Source organism: Oncorhynchus clarkii, unplaced genomic scaffold (genome assembly GCF_045791955.1).
Source record: "Oncorhynchus clarkii lewisi isolate Uvic-CL-2024 unplaced genomic scaffold, UVic_Ocla_1.0 unplaced_contig_34_pilon_pilon, whole genome shotgun sequence".
In the NCBI taxonomy this organism is placed as follows: domain Eukaryota; kingdom Metazoa; phylum Chordata; class Actinopteri; order Salmoniformes; family Salmonidae; genus Oncorhynchus; species Oncorhynchus clarkii.
The window spans coordinates 95,760-118,828 of NW_027260936.1; the positions used below are offsets into that span (position 1 = coordinate 95,760).

A 23,069-nucleotide genomic window follows, 5' to 3' on the forward strand; every position below is an offset into this window, starting at 1 on the left:
CTGCATGCTTCCTAAGCACTGACAGAAAGGTCTCGTTCTTCGTAATTTTTCAGAAAAGAAGCCTGAAACAATGTCTAAAGACTGTTGACATCTAGTGGAAGCCATAGGAACTGCAATCTGGGTCCGAACCCATTAGAAACTCAATAAGCATTCAATTGAAAACTACCCACATCAAAAAAAATTGCACTTCCTGGAATGATTTTCCTCAGGTTTTCGCCTGCCGTATCAGTTCTGTTATACTCACAGACAGGATTTTAACAGTTTTGGAAACTTTAGAGTGTTTTATATCCACATCTACCAATTATATGCATATCCGAGCTTCTGGGCCTCAGTAACAGGGCACGCTGAAGACATCCTCATCCATATGCCGAAATACTGCCTCCAAGCCAAAAGAAGTTCAACTCCCTGTTCGAAGACTGATTTAAGTCTGTCAATCACACAGCATCATCTTATTTAGGAATTTGCAGTGTGCCATGCTTCTGTGAGAGACAATTGTGATCTTAAGCAGCATTGGTTTAGTGGTTTCTGTAAAGCCACATTGGTTCTTCTGCTGATTCATTGACTTCGCTGTGTAAAGAAGGCAGAGATTGCACACATAAAATCCCTGACCACGACGTGATTTGAACACGCAACCTTCTGATCTGGAGTCAGACGCGCTACCTTTGCGCTACGAGGTCTTGTACAATGTGTTTTTTGGAGGGGATGCCTAGTTCAGATTTCGTTAACTGTATCATTTGGAATGAAGACCTGGTTCTCTGGGGAAATGTACCATCTGACAATGCCCCCTCGTCAGCACGTGCCTCTGCCCGGCGGGTTAGGTGTATGAAAATAAGCAAAAGCAGAGCCCGGATAGCTCAGTCGGTAGAGCATCAGACTTTTAATATGAGGGTCCAGGGTTCAAGTCCCTGTTCGGGCGATCCTTTAATGTTCACCTTTCTTCACTACGCTGTCTTTCTGAACTTGCATTTTCCTTGACTTTCCATGACATGTTCGACCTGAGTACAAAACACTCACAGAGCCAAAACAGCTTAGTCTGAAGACATCCTCATAGTACCGATAATGTTTGTAGAAACATGTCAAACGATGTTAAAATGAATCCTCAGGTTGTCGATTGTCTTAATAATTGATAATATTTAAACTGGACAATTCAATAGAAAGGAAAAACAACGGTCACGCTCCCAAACCAGCACTGCATGCCTCCTAAGCACTGACAGAAAGGTCTCGTTCTTCGTAATTTTTCAGAAAAGAAGCCTGAAACAATGTCTAAAGACTGTTGACATCTAGTGGAAGCCATAGGAACTGCAATCTGGGTCCGAACCCATTAGAAACTCAATAAGCATTCAATTGAAAACTACCCACATCAAAAAAAATCGCACTTCCTGGAATGATTTTCCTCAGGTTTTCGCCTATCAGTTCTGTTATACTCACAGACAGGATTTTAACAGTTTTGGAAACTTTAGAGTGTTTTATATCCACATCTACCAATTATATGCATATCCGAGCTTCTGGGCCTGAGTAACAGGGTACGCTTCTCATCCATATGCCAAAATACTGCCTCCAAGCCAAAAGAAGTTCAACTCCCTGTTCGAAGACTGATTTAAGTCTGTCAATCACACAGCATCATCTTATTTAGGAATTTGCAGTGTGCCATGCTTCTGTGAGAGACAATTGTGATCTTAAGCAGCATTGGTTTAGTGGTTTCTGTAAAGCCACATTGGTTCTTGTGCTGATTCATTGACTTCGCTGTGTAAAGAAGGCAGAGATTGCACACATAAAATCCCTGACCACGACGTGATTTGAACACGCAACCTTCTGATCTGGAGTCAGACGCGCTACCTTTGCGCCACGAGGTCTTGTACAATGTGTTTTTCGGAGGGGATGCCTAGTTCAGATTTCGTTGACTGTATCATTTGGAATGAAGACCTGGTTCTCTGGGGAAATGTACCATCTGACAATGCCCCCTCGTCAGCACGTGCCTCTGCCCGGCGGGTTAGGTGTATGAAAATAAGCAAAAGCAGAGCCCGGATAGCTCAGTCGGTAGAGCATCAGACTTTTAATCTGAGGGTCCAGGGTTCAAGTCCCTGTTCGGGCGATCCTTTATTGTTCACCTTTCTTCACTACGCTGTCTTTCTGAACTTGCATTTTCCTTGACTTTCCATGACATGTTCGACCTGAGGACAAAACACTCACAGAGCCAAAACAGCTTAGTCTGAAGACATCCTCATAGTACCGATAATGTTTGTAGAAACATGTCAAACGATGTTAAAATGAATCCTCAGGTTGTCGATTGTCTTAATAATTGATAATATTTAAACTGGACAATAGCGTATTCAATAGAAAGGAAAAACAACGATCACGCTCCCAAACCAGCACTGCATGCTTCCTAAGCACTGACAGAAAGGTCTCGTTCTTCGTAATTTTTCAGAAAAGAAGCCTGAAACAATGTCTAAAGACTGTTGACATCTAGTGGAAGCCATAGGAACTGCAATCTGGGTCCGAACCCATTAGAAACTCAATAAGCATTCAATTGAAAACTACCCACATCAAAAAAAATCGCACTTCCTGGAATGATTTTCCTCAGGTTTTCGCCTGCCGTATCAGTTCTGTTATACTCACAGACAGGATTTTAACAGTTTTGGAAACTTTAGAGTGTTTTATATCCACATCTACCAATTATATGCATATCCGAGCTTCTGGGCCTGAGTAACAGGGCACGCTTCTCATCCATATGCCGAAATACTGCCTCCAAGCCAAAAGAAGTTCAACTCCCTGTTCGAAGACTGATTTAAGTCTGTCAATCACACAGCATCATCTTATTTAGGAATTTGCAGTGTGCCATGCTTCTGTGAGAGACAATTGTGATCTTAAGCAGCATTGGTTTGGTGGTTTCTGTAAAGCCACATTGGTTCTTGTGCTGATTCATTGACTTCGCTGTGTAAAGAAGGCAGAGATTGCACACATAAAATCCCTGACCACGACGTGATTTGAACACGCAACCTTCTGATCTGGAGTCAGACGCGCTACCTTTGCGCCACGAGGTCTTGTACAATGTGTTTTTTGGAGGGGATGCCTAGTTCAGATTTCGTTGACTGTATCATTTGGAATGAAGACCTGGTTCTCTGGGGAAATGTACCATCTGACAATGCCCCCTCGTCAGCACGTGCCTCTGCCCGGCGGGTTAGGTGTATGAAAATAAGCAAAAGCAGAGCCCGGATAGCTCAGTCGGTAGAGCATCAGACTTTTAATCTGAGGGTCCAGGGTTCAAGTCCCTGTTCGGGCGATCCTTTAATGTTCACCTTTCTTCACTACGCTGTCTTTCTGAACTTGCATTTTCCTTGACTTTCCATGACATGTTCGACCTGAGGACAAAACACTCACAGAGCCAAAACAGCTTAGTCTGAAGACATCCTCATAGTACCGATAATGTTTGTAGAAACATGTCAAACGATGTTAAAATGAATCCTCAGGTTGTCGATTGTCTTAATAATTGATAATATTTAAACTGGACAATAGCGTATTCAATAGAAAGGAAAAACAACGATCACGCTCCCAAACCAGCACTGCATGCTTCCTAAGCACTGACAGAAAGGTCTCGTTCTTCGTAATTTTTCAGAAAAGAAGCCTGAAACAATGTCTAAAGACTGTTGACATCTAGTGGAAGCCATAGGAACTGCAATCTGGGTCCGAACCCATTAGAAACTCAATAAGCATTCAATTGAAAACTACCCACATCAAAAAAAATTGCACTTCCTGGAATGATTTTCCTCAGGTTTTCGCCTGCCGTATCAGTTCTGTTATACTCACAGACAGGATTTTAACAGTTTTGGAAACTTTAGAGTGTTTTATATCCACATCTACCAATTATATGCATATCCGAGCTTCTGGGCCTGAGTAACAGGGCACGCTTCTCATCCATATGCCGAAATACTGCCTCCAAGCCAAAAGAAGTTCAACTCCCTGTTCGAAGACTGATTTAAGTCTGTCAATCACACAGCATCATCTTATTTAGGAATTTGCAGTGTGCCATGCTTCTGTGAGAGACAATTGTGATCTTAAGCAGCATTGGTTTGGTGGTTTCTGTAAAGCCACATTGGTTCTTGTGCTGATTCATTGACTTCGCTGTGTAAAGAAGGCAGAGATTGCACACATAAAATCCCTGACCACGACGTGATTTGAACACGCAACCTTCTGATCTGGAGTCAGACGCGCTACCTTTGCGCCACGAGGTCTTGTACAATGTGTTTTTTGGAGGGGATGCCTAGTTCAGATTTCGTTGACTGTATCATTTGGAATGAAGACCTGGTTCTCTGGGGAAATGTACCATCTGACAATGCCCCCTCGTCAGCACGTGCCTCTGCCCGGCGGGTTAGGTGTATGAAAATAAGCAAAAGCAGAGCCCGGATAGCTCAGTCGGTAGAGCATCAGACTTTTAATCTGAGGGTCCAGGGTTCAAGTCCCTGTTCGGGCGATCCTTTAATGTTCACCTTTCTTCACTACGCTGTCTTTCTGAACTTGCATTTTCCTTGACTTTCCATGACATGTTCGACCTGAGGACAAAACACTCACAGAGCCAAAACAGCTTAGTCTGAAGACATCCTCATAGTACCGATAATGTTTGTAGAAACATGTCAAACGATGTTAAAATGAATCCTCAGGTTGTCGATTGTCTTAATAATTGATAATATTTAAACTGGACAATAGCGTATTCAATAGAAAGGAAAAACAACGGTCACGCTCCCAAACCAGCACTGCATGCTTCCTAAGCACTGACAGAAAGGTCTCGTTCTTCGTAATTTTTCAGAAAAGAAGCCTGAAACAATGTCTAAAGACTGTTGACATCTAGTGGAAGCCATAGGAACTGCAATCTGGGTCCGAACCCATTAGAAACTCAATAAGCATTCAATTGAAAACTACCCACATCAAAAAAAAATCGCACTTCCTGGAATGATTTTCCTCAGGTTTTCGCCTGCCGTATCAGTTCTGTTATACTCACAGACAGGATTTTAACAGTTTTGGAAACTTTAGAGTGTTTTATATCCACATCTACCAATTATATGCATATCCGAGCTTCTGGGCCTGAGTAACAGGGCACGCTTCTCATCCATATGCCGAAATACTGCCTCCAAGCCAAAAGAAGTTCAACTCCCTGTTTGAAGACTGATTTAAGTCTGTCAATCACACAGCATCATCTTATTTAGGAATTTGCAGTGTGCCATGCTTCTGTGAGAGACAATTGTGATCTTAAGCAGCATTGGTTTGGTGGTTTCTGTAAAGCCACATTGGTTCTTGTGCTGATTCATTGACTTCGCTGTGTAAAGAAGGCAGAGATTGCACACATAAAATCCCTGACCACGACGTGATTTGAACACGCAACCTTCTGATCTGGAGTCAGACGCGCTACCTTTGCGCCACGAGGTCTTGTACAATGTGTTTTTTGGAGGGGATGCCTAGTTCAGATTTCGTTGACTGTATCATTTGGAATGAAGACCTGGTTCTCTGGGGAAATGTACCATCTGACAATGCCCCCTCGTCAGCACGTGCCTCTGCCCGGCGGGTTAGGTGTATGAAAATAAGCAAAAGCAGAGCCCGGATAGCTCAGTCGGTAGAGCATCAGACTTTTAATCTGAGGGTCCAGGGTTCAAGTCCCTGTTCGGGCGATCCTTTAATGTTCACCTTTCTTCACTACGCTGTCTTTCTGAACTTGCATTTTCCTTGACTTTCCATGACATGTTCGACCTGAGGACAAAACACTCACAGAGCCAAAACAGCTTAGTCTGAAGACATCCTCATAGTACCGATAAAGTTTGTAGAAACATGTCAAACGATGTTAAAATGAATCCTCAGGTTGTCGATTGTCTTAATAATTGATAATATTTAAACTGGACAATAGCGTATTCAATAGAAAGGAAAAACAACGGTCACGCTCCCAAACCAGCACTGCATGCTTCCTAAGCACTGACAGAAAGGTCTCGTTCTTCGTAATTTTTCAGAAAAGAAGCCTGAAACAATGTCTAAAGACTGTTGACATCTAGTGGAAGCCATAGGAACTGCAATCTGGGTCCGAACCCATTAGAAACTCAATAAGCATTCAATTGAAAACTACCCACATCAAAAAAAATCGCACTTCCTGGAATGATTTTCCTCAGGTTTTCGCCTATCAGTTCTGTTATACTCACAGACAGGATTTTAACAGTTTTGGAAACTTTAGAGTGTTTTATATCCACATCTACCAATTATATGCATATCCGAGCTTCTGGGCCTGAGTAACAGGGCACGCTTCTCATCCATATGCCGAAATACTGCCTCCAAGCCAAAAGAAGTTCAACTCCCTGTTCGAAGACTGATTTAAGTCTGTCAATCACACAGCATCATCTTATTTAGGAATTTGCAGTGTGCCATGCTTCTGTGAGAGACAATTGTGATCTTAAGCAGCATTGGTTTGGTGGTTTCTGTAAAGCCACATTGGTTCTTGTGCTGATTCATTGACTTCGCTGTGTAAAGAAGGCAGAGATTGCACACATAAAATCCCTGACCACGACGTGATTTGAACACGCAACCTTCTGATCTGGAGTCAGACGCGCTACCTTTGCGCCACGAGGTCTTGTACAATGTGTTTTTTGGAGGGGATGCCTAGTTCAGATTTCATTGACTGTATCATTTGGAATGAAGACCTGGTTCTCTGGGGAAATGTACAACCTGACAATGCCCCCTCGTCAGCACGTGCCTCTGCCCGGCGGGTTAGGTGTATGAAAATAAGCAAAAGCAGAGCCCGGATAGCTCAGTCGGTAGAGCATCAGACTTTTAATCTGAGGGTCCAGGGTTCAAGTCCCTGTTCGGGCGATCCTTTAATGTTCACCTTTCTTCACTACGCTGTCTTTCTGAACTTGCATTTTCCTTGACTTTCCATGACATGTTCGACCTGAGGACAAAACACTCACAGAGCCAAAACAGCTTAGTCTGAAGACATCCTCATAGTACCGATAATGTTTGTAGAAACATGTCAAACGATGTTAAAATGAATCCTCAGGTTGTCGATTGTCTTAATAATTGATAATATTTAAACTGGACAATTCAATAGAAAGGAAAAACAACGGTCACGCTCCCAAACCAGCACTGCATGCTTCCTAAGCACTGACAGAAAGGTCTCGTTCTTCGTAATTTTTCAGAAAAGAAGCCTGAAACAATGTCTAAAGACTGTTGACATCTAGTGGAAGCCATAGGAACTGCAATCTGGGTCCGAACCCATTAGAAACTCAATAAGCATTCAATTGAAAACTACCCACATCAAAAAAAAATCGCACTTCCTGGAATGATTTTCCTCAGGTTTTCGCCTGCCGTATCAGTTCTGTTATACTCACAGACAGGATTTTAACAGTTTTGGAAACTTTAGAGTGTTTTATATCCACATCTACTAATTATATGCATATCCGAGCTTCTGGGCATGAGTAACAGGGCACGCTTCTCATCCATATGCCGAAATACTGCCTCCAAGCCAAAAGAAGTTCAACTCCCTGTTTGAAGACTGATTTAAGTCTGTCAATCACACAGCATCATCTTATTTAGGAATTTGCAGTGTGCCATGCTTCTGTGAGAGACAATTGTGATCTTAAGCAGCATTGGGTTGGTGGTTTCTGTAAAGCCACATTGGTTCTTGTGCTGATTCATTGACTTCGCTGTGTAAAGAAGGCAGAGATTGCACACATAAAATCCCTGACCACGACGTGATTTGAACACGTAACCTTCTGATCTGGAGTCAGACACGCTACCTTTGCGCCACGAGGGCTTGTACAATGTGATTTTTGGAGGGGATGCCTAGTTCAGATTTCGTTGACTGTATCATTTGGAATGAAGACCTGGTTCTCTGGGGAAATGTACAACCTGACAATGCCCCCTCGTCAGCACGTGCCTCTGCCCGGCGTGTTAGGTGTATGAAAATAAGCAAAAGCAGAGCCCGGATAGCTCAGTCATAGCTCAGTCGGTAGAGCATCAGACTTTTAATCTGAGGGTCCAGGGTCCAAGTCCCTGTTCGGGCGATCCTTTAATGTTCACCTTTCTTCACTACGCTGTCTTTCTGAACTTGCATTTTCCTTGACTTTCCATGACATGTTCGACCTGAGGACAAAACACTCACAGAGCCAAAACAGCTTAGTCTGAAGACATCCTCATAGTACCGATAATGTTTGTAGAAACATGTCAAACGATGTTAAAATGAATCCTCAGGTTGTCTATTGTCTTAATAATTGATAATATTTAAACTGGACAATAGCGTATTCAATAGAAAGGAAAAACAACGATCACGCTCCCAAACCAGCACTGCATGCTTCCTAAGCACTGACAGAAAGGTCTCGTTCTTCGTAATTTTTCAGAAAAGAAGCCTGAAACAATGTCTAAAGACTGTTGACATCTAGTGGAAGCCATAGGAACTGCAATCTGGGTCCGAACCCATTAGAAACTCAATAAGCATTCAATTGAAAACTACCCACATCAAAAAAAATCGCACTTCCTGGAATGATTTTCCTCAGGTTTTCGCCTGCCGTATCAGTTCTGTTATACTCACAGACAGGATTTTAACAGTTTTGGAAACTTTAGAGTGTTTTATATCCACATCTACCAATTATATGCATATCCGAGCTTCTGGGCCTGAGTAACAGGGCACGCTTCTCATCCATATGCCGAAATACTGCCTCCAAGCCAAAAGAAGTTCAACTCCCTGTTCGAAGACTGATTTAAGTCTGTCAATCACACAGCATCATCTTATTTAGGAATTTGCAGTGTGCCATGCTTCTGTGAGAGACAATTGTGATCTTAAGCAGCATTGGTTTGGTGGTTTCTGTAAAGCCACATTGGTTCTTGTGCTGATTCATTGACTTCGCTGTGTAAAGAAGGCAGAGATTGCACACATAAAATCCCTGACCACGACGTGATTTGAACACGCAACCTTCTGATCTGGAGTCAGACGCGCTACCTTTGCGCCACGAGGTCTTGTACAATGTGTTTTTTGGAGGGGATGCCTAGTTCAGATTTCGTTGACTGTATCATTTGGAATGAAGACCTGGTTCTCTGGGGAAATGTACCATCTGACAATGCCCCCTCGTCAGCACGTGCCTCTGCCCGGCGGGTTAGGTGTATGAAAATAAGCAAAAGCAGAGCCCGGATAGCTCAGTCGGTAGAGCATCAGACTTTTAATCTGAGGGTCCAGGGTTCAAGTCCCTGTTCGGGCGATCCTTTAATGTTCACCTTTCTTCACTACGCTGTCTTTCTGAACTTGCATTTTCCTTGACTTTCCATGACATGTTCGACCTGAGGACAAAACACTCACAGAGCCAAAACAGCTTAGTCTGAAGACATCCTCATAGTACCGATAATGTTTGTAGAAACATGTCAAACGATGTTAAAATGAATCCTCAGGTTGTCGATTGTCTTAATAATTGATAATATTTAAACTGGACAATAGCGTATTCAATAGAAAGGAAAAACAACGGTCACGCTCCCAAACCAGCACTGCATGCTTCCTAAGCACTGACAGAAAGGTCTCGTTCTTCGTAATTTTTCAGAAAAGAAGCCTGAAACAATGTCTAAAGACTGTTGACATCTAGTGGAAGCCATAGGAACTGCAATCTGGGTCCGAACCCATTAGAAACTCAATAAGCATTCAATTGAAAACTACCCACATCAAAAAAAAATCGCACTTCCTGGAATGATTTTCCTCAGGTTTTCGCCTGCCGTATCAGTTCTGTTATACTCACAGACAGGATTTTAACAGTTTTGGAAACTTTAGAGTGTTTTATATCCACATCTACTAATTATATGCATATCCGAGCTTCTGGGCATGAGTAACAGGGCACGCTTCTCATCCATATGCCGAAATACTGCCTCCAAGCCAAAAGAAGTTCAACTCCCTGTTTGAAGACTGATTTAAGTCTGTCAATCACACAGCATCATCTTATTTAGGAATTTGCAGTGTGCCATGCTTCTGTGAGAGACAATTGTGATCTTAAGCAGCATTGGGTTGGTGGTTTCTGTAAAGCCACATTGGTTCTTGTGCTGATTCATTGACTTCGCTGTGTAAAGAAGGCAGAGATTGCACACATAAAATCCCTGACCGCGACGTGATTTGAACACGCAACTTTCTGATCTGGAGTCAGACACGCTACCTTTGCGCCACGAGGGCTTGTACAATGTGTTTTTTGGAGGGGATGCCTAGTTCAGATTTCGTTGACTGTATCATTTGGAATGAAGACCTGGTTCTCTGGGGAAATGTACCATCTGACAATGCCCCCTCGTCAGCACGTGCCTCTGCCCGGCGGGTTAGGTGTATGAAAAGAAGCAAAAGCAGAGCCCGGATAGCTCAGTCGGTAGAGCATCAGACTTTTCATCTGAGGGTCCAGGGTTCAAGTCCCTGTTCGGGCGATCCTTTAATGTTCACCTTTCTTCACTATGCTGTCTTTCTGAACTTGCATTTTCCTTGACTTTCCATGACATGTTCGACCTGAGGACAAAACACTCACAGAGCCAAAACAGCTTAGTCTGAAGACATCCTCATAGTACCGATAATGTTTGTAGAAACATGTCAAACGATGTTAAAATGAATCCTCAGGTTGTCGATTGTCTTAATAATTGATAATATTTAAACTGGACAATAGCGTATTCAATAGAAAGGAAAAACAACGATCACGCTCCCAAACCAGCACTGCATGCTTCCTAAGCACTGACAGAAAGGTCTCGTTCTTCGTAATTTTTCAGAAAAGAAGCCTGAAACAATGTCTAAAGACTGTTGACATCTAGTGGAAGCCATAGGAACTGCAATCTGGGTCCGAACCCATTAGAAACTCAATAAGCATTCAATTGAAAACTACCCACATCAAAAAAAATTGCACTTCCTGGAATGATTTTCCTCAGGTTTTCGCCTGCCGTATCAGTTCTGTTATACTCACAGACAGGATTTTAACAGTTTTGGAAACTTTAGAGTGTTTTATATCCACATCTACCAATTATATGCATATCCGAGCTTCTGGGCCTGAGTAACAGGGCACGCTTCTCATCCATATGCCGAAATACTGCCTCCAAGCCAAAAGAAGTTCAACTCCCTGTTCGAAGACTGATTTAAGTCTGTCAATCACACAGCATCATCTTATTTAGGAATTTGCAGTGTGCCATGCTTCTGTGAGAGACAATTGTGATCTTAAGCAGCATTGGTTTGGTGGTTTCTGTAAAGCCACATTGGTTCTTGTGCTGATTCATTGACTTCGCTGTGTAAAGAAGGCAGAGATTGCACACATAAAATCCCTGACCACGACGTGATTTGAACACGCAACCTTCTGATCTGGAGTCAGACGCGCTACCTTTGCGCCACGAGGTCTTGTACAATGTGTTTTTTGGAGGGGATGCCTAGTTCAGATTTCGTTGACTGTATCATTTGGAATGAAGACCTGGTTCTCTGGGGAAATGTACCATCTGACAATGCCCCCTCGTCAGCACGTGCCTCTGCCCGGCGGGTTAGGTGTATGAAAATAAGCAAAAGCAGAGCCCGGATAGCTCAGTCGGTAGAGCATCAGACTTTTAATCTGAGGGTCCAGGGTTCAAGTCCCTGTTCGGGCGATCCTTTAATGTTCACCTTTCTTCACTACGCTGTCTTTCTGAACTTGCATTTTCCTTGACTTTCCATGACATGTTCGACCTGAGGACAAAACACTCACAGAGCCAAAACAGCTTAGTCTGAAGACATCCTCATAGTACCGATAATGTTTGTAGAAACATGTCAAACGATGTTAAAATGAATCCTCAGGTTGTCGATTGTCTTAATAATTGATAATATTTAAACTGGACAATAGCGTATTCAATAGAAAGGAAAAACAACGATCACGCTCCCAAACCAGCACTGCATGCTTCCTAAGCACTGACAGAAAGGTCTCGTTCTTCGTAATTTTTCAGAAAAGAAGCCTGAAACAATGTCTAAAGACTGTTGACATCTAGTGGAAGCCATAGGAACTGCAATCTGGGTCCGAACCCATTAGAAACTCAATAAGCATTCAATTGAAAACTACCCACATCAAAAAAAATCGCACTTCCTGGAATGATTTTCCTCAGGTTTTCGCCTGCCGTATCAGTTCTGTTATACTCACAGACAGGATTTTAACAGTTTTGGAAACTTTAGAGTGTTTTATATCCACATCTACCAATTATATGCATATCCGAGCTTCTGGGCCTGAGTAACAGGGCACGCTTCTCATCCATATGCCGAAATACTGCCTCCAAGCCAAAAGAAGTTCAACTCCCTGTTCGAAGACTGATTTAAGTCTGTCAATCACACAGCATCATCTTATTTAGGAATTTGCAGTGTGCCATGCTTCTGTGAGAGACAATTGTGATCTTAAGCAGCATTGGTTTGGTGGTTTCTGTAAAGCCACATTGGTTCTTGTGCTGATTCATTGACTTCGCTGTGTAAAGAAGGCAGAGATTGCACACATAAAATCCCTGACCACGACGTGATTTGAACACGCAACCTTCTGATCTGGAGTCAGACGCGCTACCTTTGCGCCACGAGGTCTTGTACAATGTGTTTTTTGGAGGGGATGCCTAGTTCAGATTTCGTTGACTGTATCATTTGGAATGAAGACCTGGTTCTCTGGGGAAATGTACCATCTGACAATGCCCCCTCGTCAGCACGTGCCTCTGCCCGGCGGGTTAGGTGTATGAAAATAAGCAAAAGCAGAGCCCGGATAGCTCAGTCGGTAGAGCATCAGACTTTTAATCTGAGGGTCCAGGGTTCAAGTCCCTGTTCGGGCGATCCTTTAATGTTCACCTTTCTTCACTACGCTGTCTTTCTGAACTTGCATTTTCCTTGACTTTCCATGACATGTTCGACCTGAGGACAAAACACTCACAGAGCCAAAACAGCTTAGTCTGAAGACATCCTCATAGTACCGATAATGTTTGTAGAAACATGTCAAACGATGTTAAAATGAATCCTCAGGTTGTCGATTGTCTTAATAATTGATAATATTTAAACTGGACAATAGCGTATTCAATAGAAAGGAAAAACAACGATCACGCTCCCAAACCAGCACTGCATGCTTCCTAAGCACTGACAGAAAGGTCTCGTTCTTCGTAATTTTTCAGAAAAGAAGCCTGAAACAATGTCTAAAGACTGTTGACATCTAGTGGAAGCCATAGGAACTGCAATCTGGGTCCGAACCCATTAGAAACTCAATAAGCATTCAATTGAAAACTACCCACATCAAAAAAAATCGCACTTCCTGGAATGATTTTCCTCAGGTTTTCGCCTGCCGTATCAGTTCTGTTATACTCACAGACAGGATTTTAACAGTTTTGGAAACTTTAGAGTGTTTTATATCCACATCTACCAATTATATGCATATCCGAGCTTCTGGGCCTGAGTAACAGGGTACGCTTCTCATCCATATGCCGAAATACTGCCTCCAAGCCAAAAGAAGTTCAACTCCCTGTTCGAAGACTGATTTAAGTCTGTCAATCACACAGCATCATCTTATTTAGGAATTTGCAGTGTGCCATGCTTCTGTGAGAGACAATTGTGATCTTAAGCAGCATTGGTTTGGTGGTTTCTGTAAAGCCACATTGGTTCTTGTGCTGATTCATTGACTTCGCTGTGTAAAGAAGGCAGAGATTGCACACATAAAATCCCTGACCACGACGTGATTTGAACACGCAACCTTCTGATCTGGAGTCAGACGCGCTACCTTTGCGCCACGAGGTCTTGTACAATGTGTTTTTTGGAGGGGATGCCTAGTTCAGATTTCGTTGACTGTATCATTTGGAATGAAGACCTGGTTCTCTGGGGAAATGTACCATCTGACAATGCCCCCTCGTCAGCACGTGCCTCTGCCCGGCGGGTTAGGTGTATGAAAATAAGCAAAAGCAGAGCCCGGATAGCTCAGTCGGTAGAGCATCAGACTTTTAATCTGAGGGTCCAGGGTTCAAGTCCCTGTTCGGGCGATCCTTTAATGTTCACCTTTCTTCACTACGCTGTCTTTCTGAACTTGCATTTTCCTTGACTTTCCATGACATGTTCGACCTGAGGACAAAACACTCACAGAGCCAAAACAGCTTAGTCTGAAGACATCCTCATAGTACCGATAAAGTTTGTAGAAACATGTCAAACGATGTTAAAATGAATCCTCAGGTTGTCGATTGTCTTAATAATTGATAATATTTAAACTGGACAATAGCGTATTCAATAGAAAGGAAAAACAACGATCACGCTCCCAAACCAGCACTGCATGCTTCCTAAGCACTGACAGAAAGGTCTCGTTCTTCGTAATTTTTCAGAAAAGAAGCCTGAAACAATGTCTAAAGACTGTTGACATCTAGTGGAAGCCATAGGAACTGCAATCTGGGTCCGAACCCATTAGAAACTCAATAAGCATTCAATTGAAAACTACCCACATCAAAAAAAATTGCACTTCCTGGAATGATTTTCCTCAGGTTTTCGCCTGCCGTATCAGTTCTGTTATACTCACAGACAGGATTTTAACAGTTTTGGAAACTTTAGAGTGTTTTATATCCACATCTACCAATTATATGCATATCCGAGCTTCTGGGCCTGAGTAACAGGGCACGCTTCTCATCCATATGCCGAAATACTGCCTCCAAGCCAAATAAAGTTCAACTCCCTGTTCGAAGACTGATTTAAGTCTGTCAATCACACAGCATCATCTTATTTAGGAATTTGCAGTGTGCCATGCTTCTGTGAGAGACAATTGTGATCTTAAGCAGCATTGGTTTGGTGGTTTCTGTAAAGCCACATTGGTTCTTGTGCTGATTCATTGACTTCGCTGTGTAAAGAAGGCAGAGATTGCACACATAAAATCCCTGACTATGATGTGATTTGAACACGCAACCTTCTGATCTGGAGTCAGACGCGCTACCTTTGCACCACGAGGTCTTGTACAATGTGTTTTTTGGAGGGGATGCCTAGTTCAGATTTCGTTGACTGTATCATTTGGAATGAAGACCTGGTTCTCTGGGGTACCATCTGACAATGCCCCCTCGTCAGCATGTGCCTCTGCCCGGCGGGTTAGGTGTATGAAAATAAGCAAAAGCAGAGCCCGGATAGCTCAGTCGGTAGAGCATCAGACTTTTAATCTGAGGGTCCAATGTTCAAGTCCCTGTTCGGGCGATCCTTTAATGTTCACCTTTCTTCACTACACTGTCTTTCTGAACTTGCATTTTTCCTTGACTTTCCATGACATGTTCGACCTGAGGACAAAACACTCACAGAGCCAAAACAGCTTAGTCTGAAGACATCCTCATAGTACCGATAAAGTTTGTAGAAACATGTCAAACGATGTTAAAATGAATTCTCAGGTTGTCGATTGTCTTAATAATTGATAATATTTAAACTGGACAATAGCGTATTCAATAGAAAGGAAAAACAACGGTCACGCTCCCAAACCAGCACTGCATGCTTCCTAAGCACTGACAGAAAGGTCTCGTTCTTCGTAATTTTTCAGAAAAGAAGCCTGAAACAATGTCTAAAGACTGTTGACATCTAGTGGAAGCCATAGGAACTGCAATCTGGGTCCGAACCCATTAGAAACTCAATAAGCATTCAATTGAAAACTACCCACATCAAAAAAAATCGCACTTCCTGGAATGATTTTCCTCAGGTTTTCGCCTGCCGTATCAGTTCTGTTATACTCACAGACAGGATTTTAACAGTTTTGGAAACTTTAGAGTGTTTTATATCCACATCTACCAATTATATGCATATCCGAGCTTCTGGGCCTGAGTAACAGGGCACGCTTCTCATCCATATGCCGAAATACTGCCTCCAAGCCAAAAGAAGTTCAACTCCCTGTTCGAAGACTGATTTAAGTCTGTCAATCACACAGCATCATCTTATTTAGGAATTTGCAGTGTGCCATGCTTCTGTGAGAGACAATTGTGATCTTAAGCAGCATTGGTTTGGTGGTTTCTGTAAAGCCACATTGGTTCTTGTGCTGATTCATTGACTTCGCTGTGTAAAGAAGGCAGAGATTGCACACATAAAATCCCTGACCATGACGTGATTTGAACACGCAACCTTCTGATCTGGAGTCAGACGCGCTACCTTTGCGTCACGAGGTCTTGTACAATGTGTTTTTTGGAGGGGATGCCTAGTTCAGATTTCGTTGACTGTATCATTTGGAATGAAGACCTGGTTCTCTGGGGAAATGTACCATCAGACAATGCCCCCTCGTCAGCACGTGCCTCTGCCCGGCGGGTTAGGTGTATGAAAATAAGCAAAAGCAGACCCCGGATAGCTCGTCGGTAGAGCATCAGACTTTTAATCTGAGGGTCTAGGGTTCAAGTCCCTGTTCGGGCGATCCTTTAATGTTCACCTTTCTTCACTACGCTGTCTTTCTGAACTTGCATTTTTCCTTGACTTTCCATGACATGTTCGACCTGAGGACAAAACACTCACAGAGCCAAAACAGCTTAGTCTGAAGACATCCTCATAGTACCGATAAAGTTTGTAGAAACATGTCAAACGATGTTAAAATGAATCCTCAGGTTGTCGATTGTCTTAATAATTGATAATATTTCAACCGGACAATAGCGTATTCAATAGAAAGGAAAAACAACGGTCACGCTCCCAAACCAGCACTGCATGCTTCCTAAGCACTGACAGAAAGGTCTCGTTCTTCGTAATTTTTCAGAAAAGAAGCCTGAAACAATGTCTAAAGACTGTTGACATATAGTGGAAGCCATAGGAACTGCAATCTGGGTCCGAACCCATTAGAAACTCAATAAGCATTCAATTGAAAACTACCCACATCAAAAAAAATCGCACTTCCTGGAATAATTTTCCTCAGGTTTTCGCCTGCCGTATCAGTTCTGTTATACTCACAGACAGGATTTTAACAGTTTTGGAAACTTTAGAGTGTTTTATATCCACATCTACCAATTATATGCATATCCGAGCTTCTGGGCCTGAGTAACAGGGCACGCTTCTCATCCATATGCCGAAATACTGCCTCCAAGCCAAAAGAAGTTCAACTCCCTGTTCGAAGACTGATTTAAGTCTGTCAATCACACAGCATCATTTTATTTAGGAATTTGCAGTGTGCCATGCTTCTGTGAGAGACAATTGTGATCTTAAGCAGCATTGGTTTGGTGGTTTCTGTAAAGCCACATTGGTTCTTGTGCTGATTCATTGACTTCGCTGTGTAAAGAAGGCAGAGATTGCATACATAAAATCCCTGACCACGGCGTGATTTGAACACGCAACCTTCTGATCTGGAGTCAGACGCGCTACCTTTGCGCCACGAGGTCTTGTACACTGTGTTTTTTGGAGGGGATGCCTAGTTCAGATTTCGTTGACTGTATCATTTGGAATGAAGACCTGGTTCTCTGGGGAAATGTACCATCTGACAATGCCCCCTCGTCAGCACGTGCCTCTGCCCGGCGGGTTAGGTGTATGAAAATAAGCAAAAGCAGAGCCGGGATAGCTCAGTCGGTAGAGCATCAGACTTTTAATCTGAGGGTCCAGGGTTCAAGTCCCTGTTTGGGCGATCCTTTAATGTTCACCTTTCTTCACTACGCTGTCTTTCTGAACTTGCATTTTCCTTGACTTTCCATGACATGTTCGACCTGAGGACAAAACACTCACAGAGCCAAAACAGCTTAGTCTGAAGACATCCTCATAGTACCGATAAAGTTTGTAGAAACATGTCAAACGATGTTAAAATGAATCCTCAGGTTGTCGATTGTCTTAATAATTGATAATATTTCAACCGGACAATAGCGTATTCAATAGAAAGGAAAAACAACGGTCACGCTCCCAAACCAGCACTGCATGCTTCCTAAGCACTGACAGAAAGGTCTCGTTCTTCGTAATTTTTCAGAAAAGAAGCCTGAAACAATGTCTAAAGACTGTTGACATCTAGTGGAAGCCATAGGAACTGCAATCTGGGTCCGAACCCATTAGAAACTCAATAAGCATTCAATTGAAAACTACCCACATCAAAAAATAATCGCACTTCCTGGAATGAAATTTCCTCAGGTTTTCGCCTGCCGTATCAGTTCTGTAATCTATAATATTTCAACCGGACAATAGCGTATTCAATAGAAAGGAAAAACAACGAAGGGTGCGCACTCGGTCACGCTCGCAAACCAGCACTGCATGCTTCCTAAGCACTGACAGAAAGGTCTCGTTCTTCGTAATTTTTCAGAAAAGAAGCCTGAAACAATGTCTAAAGACTGTTGACATATAGTGGAAGCCATAGGAACTGCAATCTGGGTCCGAACCCATTAGAAACTCAATAAGCATTCAATTGAAAACTACCCACATCAAAAAAAATCGCACTTCCTGGAATAATTTTCCTCAGGTTTTCGCCTGCCGTATCAGTTCTGTTATACTCACAGACAGGATTTTAACAGTTTTGGAAACTTTAGAGTGTTTTATATCCACATCTACCAATTATATGCATATCCGAGCTTCTGGGCCTGAGTAACAGGGCACGCTTCTCATCCATATGCCGAAATACTGCCTCCAAGCCAAAAGAAGTTAAACTCCCTGTTCGAAGACTGATTTAAGTCTGTCAATCACACAGCATCATCTTATTTATTGTGCCATGCTTCTGTGAGAGACAATTGTGATCTTAAGCAGCATTGGTTTGGTGGTTTCTGTAAAGCCACATTGGTTCTTGTGCTGATTCATTGACTTCGCTGTGTAAAGAAGGCAGAGATTGCATACATAAAATCCCTGACCACGGCGTGATTTGAACACGCAACCTTCTGATCTGGAGTCAGACGCGCTACCTTTGCGCCACGAGGTCTTGTACACTGTGTTTTTTGGAGGGGATGCCTAGTTCAGATTTCGTTGACTGTATCATTTGGAATGAAGACCTGGTTCTCTGGGGAAATGTACCATCTGACAATGCCCCCTCGTCAGCACGTGCCTCTGCCCGGCGGGTTAGGTGTATGAAAATAAGCAAAAGCAGAGCCGGGATAGCTCAGTCGGTAGAGCATCAGACTTTTAATCTGAGGGTCCAGGGTTCAAGTCCCTGTTTGGGCGATCCTTTAATGTTCACCTTTCTTCACTACGCTGTCTTTCTGAACTTGCATTTTCCTTGACTTTCCATGACATGTTCGACCTGAGGACAAAACACTCACAGAGCCAAAACAGCTTAGTCTGAAGACATCCTCATAGTACCGATAAAGTTTGTAGAAACATGTCAAACGATGTTAAAATGAATCCTCAGGTTGTCAATTGTCTTAATAATTATAATATTTCAACCGGACAATAGCGTATTCAATAGAAAGGAAAAACAACGAAGGGTGCGCACTCGCTCTCGCAAACCAGCACTGCATGCTTCCTAAGCACTGACAGAAAGGTCTCGTTCTTCGTAATTTTTCAGAAAAGAAGCATGAAACAATGTCTAAAGACTGTTGACATATAGTGGAAGCCATAGGAACTGCAATCTGGGTCCGAACCCATTAGAAACTCAATAAGCATTCAATTGAAAACTACCCACATCAAAAGAAAATCGCACTTCCTGGAATGATTTTCCTCAGGTTTTCGCCTGCCGTATCAGTTCTGTTATACTCACAGACAGGATTTTAACAGTTTTGGAAACTTTAGAGTGTTTTATATCCACATCTACCAATTATATGCATATCCGAGCTTCTGGGCCTGAGTAACAGGGCACGCTTCTCATCCATATGCCGAAATACTGCCTCCAAGCCAAAAGAAGTTCAACTCCCTGTTCGAAGACTGATTTAAGTCTGTCAATCACACAGCATCATCTTATTTAGGAATTTGCAGTGTGCCATGCTTCTGTGAGAGACAATTGTGATCTTAAGCAGCATTGGTTTGGTGGTTTCTGTAAAGCCACATTGGTTCTTGTGCTGATTCATTGACTTCGCTGTGTAAAGAAGGCAGAGATTGCACACATAAAATCCCTGACCACGACGTGATATGAACACGCAACCTTCTGATCTGGAGTCAGACGCGCTACCTTTGCGCCACGAGGTCTTGTACAATGTGTTTTTTGGAGGGGATGCCTAGTTCAGATTTCGTTGACTGTATCATTTGGAATGAAGACCTGGTTCTCTGGGGAAATGTACCATCTGACAATGCCCCCTCGTCAGCACGTGCCTCTGCCCGGCGGGTTAGGTGTATGAAAATAAGCAAAAGCAGAGCCCGGATAGCTCAGTCGGTAGAGCATCAGACTTTTAATCTGAGGGTCCAGGGTTCAAGTCCCTGTTCGGGCGATCCTTTAATGTTCACCTTTCTTCACTACGCTGTCTTTCTGAACTTGCATTTTCCTTGACTTTCCATGACATGTTCGACCTGAGGACAAAACACTCACAGAGCCAAAACAGCTTAGTCTGAAGACATCCTCATAGTACCGATAATGTTTGTAGAAACATGTCAAACGATGTTAAAATGAATCCTCAGGTTGTCGATTGTCTTAATAATTGATAATATTTAAACTGGACAATAGCGTATTCAATAGAAAGGAAAAACAACGATCACGCTCCCAAACCAGCACTGCATGCTTCCTAAGCACTGACAGAAAGGTCTCGTTCTTCGTAATTTTTCAGAAAAGAAGCCTGAAACAATGTCTAAAGACTGTTGACATCTAGTGGAAGCCATAGGAACTGCAATCTGGGTCCGAACCCATTAGAAACTCAATAAGCATTCAATTGAAAACTACCCACATCAAAAAAAATCGCACTTCCTGGAATGATTTTCCTCAGGTTTTCGCCTATCAGTTCTGTTATACTCACAGACAGGATTTTAACAGTTTTGGAAACTTTAGAGTGTTTTATATCCACATCTACCAATTATATGCATATCCGAGCTTCTGGGCCTGAGTAACAGGGTACGCTTCTCATCCATATGCCGAAATACTGCCTCCAAGCCAAAAGAAGTTCAACTCCCTGTTCGAAGACTGATTTAAGTCTGTCAATCACACAGCATCATCTTATTTAGGAATTTGCAGTGTGCCATGCTTCTGTGAGAGACAATTGTGATCTTAAGCAGCATTGGTTTGGTGGTTTCTGTAAAGCCACATTGGTTCTTGTGCTGATTCATTGACTTCGCTGTGTAAAGAAGGCAGAGATTGCACACATAAAATCCCTGACCACGACGTGATTTGAACACGCAACCTTCTGATCTGGAGTCAGACGCGCTACCTTTGCGCCACGAGGTCTTGTACAATGTGTTTTTTGGAGGGGATGCCTAGTTCAGATTTCGTTGACTGTATCATTTGGAATGAAGACCTGGTTCTCTGGGGAAATGTACCATCTGACAATGCCCCCTCGTCAGCACGTGCCTCTGCCCGGCGGGTTAGGTGTATGAAAATAAGCAAAAGCAGAGCCCGGATAGCTCAGTCGGTAGAGCATCAGACTTTTAATCTGAGGGTCCAGGGTTCAAGTCCCTGTTCGGGCGATCCTTTAATGTTCACCTTTCTTCACTACGCTGTCTTTCTGAACTTGCATTTTCCTTGACTTTCCATGACATGTTCGACCTGAGGACAAAACACTCACAGAGCCAAAACAGCTTAGTCTGAAGACATCCTCATAGTACCGATAATGTTTGTAGAAACATGTCAAACGATGTTAAAATGAATCCTCAGGTTGTCGATTGTCTTAATAATTGATAATATTTAAACTGGACAATAGCGTATTCAATAGAAAGGAAAAACAACGATCACGCTCCCAAACCAGCACTGCATGCTTCCTAAGCACTGACAGAAAGGTCTCGTTCTTCGTAATTTTTCAGAAAAGAAGCCTGAAACAATGTCTAAAGACTGTTGACATCTAGTGGAAGCCATAGGAACTGCAATCTGGGTCCGAACCCATTAGAAACTCAATAAGCATTCAATTGAAAACTACCCACATCAAAAAAAATTGCACTTCCTGGAATGATTTTCCTCAGGTTTTCGCCTGCCGTATCAGTTCTGTTATACTCACAGACAGGATTTTAACAGTTTTGGAAACTTTAGAGTGTTTTATATCCACATCCACCAATTATATGCATATCCGAGCTTCTGGGCCTGAGTAACAGGGCGCGCTTCTCATCCATATGCCGAAATACTGCCTTCAAGCCAAAAGAAGTTCAACTCCCTGTTCGAAGACTGATTTAAGTCTGTCAATCACACAGCATCATCTTATTTAGGAATTTGCAGTGTGCCATGCTTCTGTGAGAGACAATTGTCATCTTAAGCAGCATTGGTTTGGTGGTTTCTGTAAAGCCACATTGGTTCTTGTGCTGATTCATTGACTTCGCTGTGTAAAGAAGGCAGAGATTGCACACATAAAATCCCTGACCACGACGTGATTTGAACACGCAACCTTCTGATCTGGAGTCAGACGCGCTACCTTTGAGCCACGAGGTCTTGTACAATGTGTTTTTTGGAGGGGATGCCTAGTTCAGATTTCGTTAACTGTATCATTTGGAATGAAGACCTGGTTCTCTGGGGAAATGTACCATCTGACAATGCCCCCTCGTCAGCACGTGCCTCTGCCCGGCGGGTTAGGTGTATGAAAATAAGCAAAAGCAGAGCCCGGATAGCTCAGTCGGTAGAGCATCAGACTTTTAATCTGAGGGTCCAGGGTTCAAGTCCCTGTTCGGGCGATCCTTTAATGTTCACCTTTCTTCACTACGCTGTCTTTCTGAACTTGCATTTTCCTTGACTTTCCATGACATGTTCGACCTGAGGACAAAACACTCACAGAGCCAAAACAGCTTAGTCTGAAGACATCCTCATAGTACCGATAAAGTTTGTAGAAACATGTCAAACGATGTTAAAATGAATCCTCAGGTTGACGATTGTCTTAATAATTTATAATATTTAAACTGGACAATAGCGTATTCAATAGAAAGGAAAAACAACGATCACGCTCCCAAACCAGCACTGCATGCTTCCTAAGCACTGACAGAAAGGTCTCGTTCTTCGTAATTTTTCAGAAAAGAAGCCTGAAACAATGTCTAAAGACTGTTGACATCTAGTGGAAGCCATAGGAACTGCAATCTGGGTCCGAACCCATTAGAAACTCAATAAGCATTCAATTGAAAACTACCCACATCAAAAAAA

At 42.7% G+C, this 23,069-nt stretch overlaps 34 non-coding genes across 34 annotated transcripts; 18 read left to right on the top strand and 16 right to left on the bottom strand.

The window, feature by feature from the left end:
• Positions 1 to 605: 605 nt before the first annotated feature.
• trnaw-cca (transfer RNA tryptophan (anticodon CCA)) lies at positions 606 to 677 on the bottom strand. Its single transcript has one exon. It is a non-coding gene; the product is annotated as a tRNA-Trp (tRNA).
• Positions 678 to 843: 166 nt separating this feature from the next.
• Positions 844 to 916, top strand: trnak-uuu (transfer RNA lysine (anticodon UUU)). Its single transcript has one exon. It is a non-coding gene; the product is annotated as a tRNA-Lys (tRNA).
• Positions 917 to 1,781: 865 nt separating this feature from the next.
• On the bottom strand, positions 1,782 to 1,853 carry trnaw-cca (transfer RNA tryptophan (anticodon CCA)). The gene has a single exon. It is a non-coding gene; the product is annotated as a tRNA-Trp (tRNA).
• Positions 1,854 to 2,019: 166 nt separating this feature from the next.
• trnak-uuu (transfer RNA lysine (anticodon UUU)) lies at positions 2,020 to 2,092 on the top strand. Its single transcript has one exon. It is a non-coding gene; the product is annotated as a tRNA-Lys (tRNA).
• An 877-nt stretch (positions 2,093 to 2,969) lies between these two features.
• trnaw-cca (transfer RNA tryptophan (anticodon CCA)) lies at positions 2,970 to 3,041 on the bottom strand. The gene has a single exon. It is a non-coding gene; the product is annotated as a tRNA-Trp (tRNA).
• A 166-nt stretch (positions 3,042 to 3,207) lies between these two features.
• trnak-uuu (transfer RNA lysine (anticodon UUU)) lies at positions 3,208 to 3,280 on the top strand. Its single transcript has one exon. It is a non-coding gene; the product is annotated as a tRNA-Lys (tRNA).
• An 877-nt stretch (positions 3,281 to 4,157) lies between these two features.
• On the bottom strand, positions 4,158 to 4,229 carry trnaw-cca (transfer RNA tryptophan (anticodon CCA)). Its single transcript has one exon. It is a non-coding gene; the product is annotated as a tRNA-Trp (tRNA).
• Positions 4,230 to 4,395: 166 nt separating this feature from the next.
• On the top strand, positions 4,396 to 4,468 carry trnak-uuu (transfer RNA lysine (anticodon UUU)). Its single transcript has one exon. It is a non-coding gene; the product is annotated as a tRNA-Lys (tRNA).
• Positions 4,469 to 5,346: 878 nt separating this feature from the next.
• Positions 5,347 to 5,418, bottom strand: trnaw-cca (transfer RNA tryptophan (anticodon CCA)). The gene has a single exon. It is a non-coding gene; the product is annotated as a tRNA-Trp (tRNA).
• Positions 5,419 to 5,584: 166 nt separating this feature from the next.
• On the top strand, positions 5,585 to 5,657 carry trnak-uuu (transfer RNA lysine (anticodon UUU)). Its single transcript has one exon. It is a non-coding gene; the product is annotated as a tRNA-Lys (tRNA).
• An 872-nt stretch (positions 5,658 to 6,529) lies between these two features.
• trnaw-cca (transfer RNA tryptophan (anticodon CCA)) lies at positions 6,530 to 6,601 on the bottom strand. Its single transcript has one exon. It is a non-coding gene; the product is annotated as a tRNA-Trp (tRNA).
• A 166-nt stretch (positions 6,602 to 6,767) lies between these two features.
• On the top strand, positions 6,768 to 6,840 carry trnak-uuu (transfer RNA lysine (anticodon UUU)). Its single transcript has one exon. It is a non-coding gene; the product is annotated as a tRNA-Lys (tRNA).
• Positions 6,841 to 7,711: 871 nt separating this feature from the next.
• trnaw-cca (transfer RNA tryptophan (anticodon CCA)) lies at positions 7,712 to 7,783 on the bottom strand. The gene has a single exon. It is a non-coding gene; the product is annotated as a tRNA-Trp (tRNA).
• A 166-nt stretch (positions 7,784 to 7,949) lies between these two features.
• On the top strand, positions 7,950 to 8,033 carry trnak-uuu (transfer RNA lysine (anticodon UUU)). Its single transcript has one exon. It is a non-coding gene; the product is annotated as a tRNA-Lys (tRNA).
• An 877-nt stretch (positions 8,034 to 8,910) lies between these two features.
• Positions 8,911 to 8,982, bottom strand: trnaw-cca (transfer RNA tryptophan (anticodon CCA)). Its single transcript has one exon. It is a non-coding gene; the product is annotated as a tRNA-Trp (tRNA).
• A 166-nt stretch (positions 8,983 to 9,148) lies between these two features.
• Positions 9,149 to 9,221, top strand: trnak-uuu (transfer RNA lysine (anticodon UUU)). Its single transcript has one exon. It is a non-coding gene; the product is annotated as a tRNA-Lys (tRNA).
• A 1,116-nt stretch (positions 9,222 to 10,337) lies between these two features.
• On the top strand, positions 10,338 to 10,410 carry trnak-uuu (transfer RNA lysine (anticodon UUU)). Its single transcript has one exon. It is a non-coding gene; the product is annotated as a tRNA-Lys (tRNA).
• Positions 10,411 to 11,287: 877 nt separating this feature from the next.
• Positions 11,288 to 11,359, bottom strand: trnaw-cca (transfer RNA tryptophan (anticodon CCA)). Its single transcript has one exon. It is a non-coding gene; the product is annotated as a tRNA-Trp (tRNA).
• Positions 11,360 to 11,525: 166 nt separating this feature from the next.
• On the top strand, positions 11,526 to 11,598 carry trnak-uuu (transfer RNA lysine (anticodon UUU)). The gene has a single exon. It is a non-coding gene; the product is annotated as a tRNA-Lys (tRNA).
• Positions 11,599 to 12,475: 877 nt separating this feature from the next.
• trnaw-cca (transfer RNA tryptophan (anticodon CCA)) lies at positions 12,476 to 12,547 on the bottom strand. Its single transcript has one exon. It is a non-coding gene; the product is annotated as a tRNA-Trp (tRNA).
• A 166-nt stretch (positions 12,548 to 12,713) lies between these two features.
• On the top strand, positions 12,714 to 12,786 carry trnak-uuu (transfer RNA lysine (anticodon UUU)). The gene has a single exon. It is a non-coding gene; the product is annotated as a tRNA-Lys (tRNA).
• An 877-nt stretch (positions 12,787 to 13,663) lies between these two features.
• trnaw-cca (transfer RNA tryptophan (anticodon CCA)) lies at positions 13,664 to 13,735 on the bottom strand. Its single transcript has one exon. It is a non-coding gene; the product is annotated as a tRNA-Trp (tRNA).
• A 166-nt stretch (positions 13,736 to 13,901) lies between these two features.
• trnak-uuu (transfer RNA lysine (anticodon UUU)) lies at positions 13,902 to 13,974 on the top strand. Its single transcript has one exon. It is a non-coding gene; the product is annotated as a tRNA-Lys (tRNA).
• Positions 13,975 to 15,084: 1,110 nt separating this feature from the next.
• Positions 15,085 to 15,157, top strand: trnak-uuu (transfer RNA lysine (anticodon UUU)). Its single transcript has one exon. It is a non-coding gene; the product is annotated as a tRNA-Lys (tRNA).
• A 2,066-nt stretch (positions 15,158 to 17,223) lies between these two features.
• trnaw-cca (transfer RNA tryptophan (anticodon CCA)) lies at positions 17,224 to 17,295 on the bottom strand. The gene has a single exon. It is a non-coding gene; the product is annotated as a tRNA-Trp (tRNA).
• Positions 17,296 to 17,461: 166 nt separating this feature from the next.
• On the top strand, positions 17,462 to 17,534 carry trnak-uuu (transfer RNA lysine (anticodon UUU)). Its single transcript has one exon. It is a non-coding gene; the product is annotated as a tRNA-Lys (tRNA).
• A 1,194-nt stretch (positions 17,535 to 18,728) lies between these two features.
• trnaw-cca (transfer RNA tryptophan (anticodon CCA)) lies at positions 18,729 to 18,800 on the bottom strand. Its single transcript has one exon. It is a non-coding gene; the product is annotated as a tRNA-Trp (tRNA).
• A 166-nt stretch (positions 18,801 to 18,966) lies between these two features.
• On the top strand, positions 18,967 to 19,039 carry trnak-uuu (transfer RNA lysine (anticodon UUU)). The gene has a single exon. It is a non-coding gene; the product is annotated as a tRNA-Lys (tRNA).
• Positions 19,040 to 19,927: 888 nt separating this feature from the next.
• trnaw-cca (transfer RNA tryptophan (anticodon CCA)) lies at positions 19,928 to 19,999 on the bottom strand. Its single transcript has one exon. It is a non-coding gene; the product is annotated as a tRNA-Trp (tRNA).
• Positions 20,000 to 20,165: 166 nt separating this feature from the next.
• Positions 20,166 to 20,238, top strand: trnak-uuu (transfer RNA lysine (anticodon UUU)). The gene has a single exon. It is a non-coding gene; the product is annotated as a tRNA-Lys (tRNA).
• Positions 20,239 to 21,110: 872 nt separating this feature from the next.
• On the bottom strand, positions 21,111 to 21,182 carry trnaw-cca (transfer RNA tryptophan (anticodon CCA)). Its single transcript has one exon. It is a non-coding gene; the product is annotated as a tRNA-Trp (tRNA).
• A 166-nt stretch (positions 21,183 to 21,348) lies between these two features.
• On the top strand, positions 21,349 to 21,421 carry trnak-uuu (transfer RNA lysine (anticodon UUU)). The gene has a single exon. It is a non-coding gene; the product is annotated as a tRNA-Lys (tRNA).
• Positions 21,422 to 22,298: 877 nt separating this feature from the next.
• trnaw-cca (transfer RNA tryptophan (anticodon CCA)) lies at positions 22,299 to 22,370 on the bottom strand. The gene has a single exon. It is a non-coding gene; the product is annotated as a tRNA-Trp (tRNA).
• A 166-nt stretch (positions 22,371 to 22,536) lies between these two features.
• On the top strand, positions 22,537 to 22,609 carry trnak-uuu (transfer RNA lysine (anticodon UUU)). The gene has a single exon. It is a non-coding gene; the product is annotated as a tRNA-Lys (tRNA).
• The last annotated feature ends 460 nt before the right edge of the window (positions 22,610 to 23,069 follow it).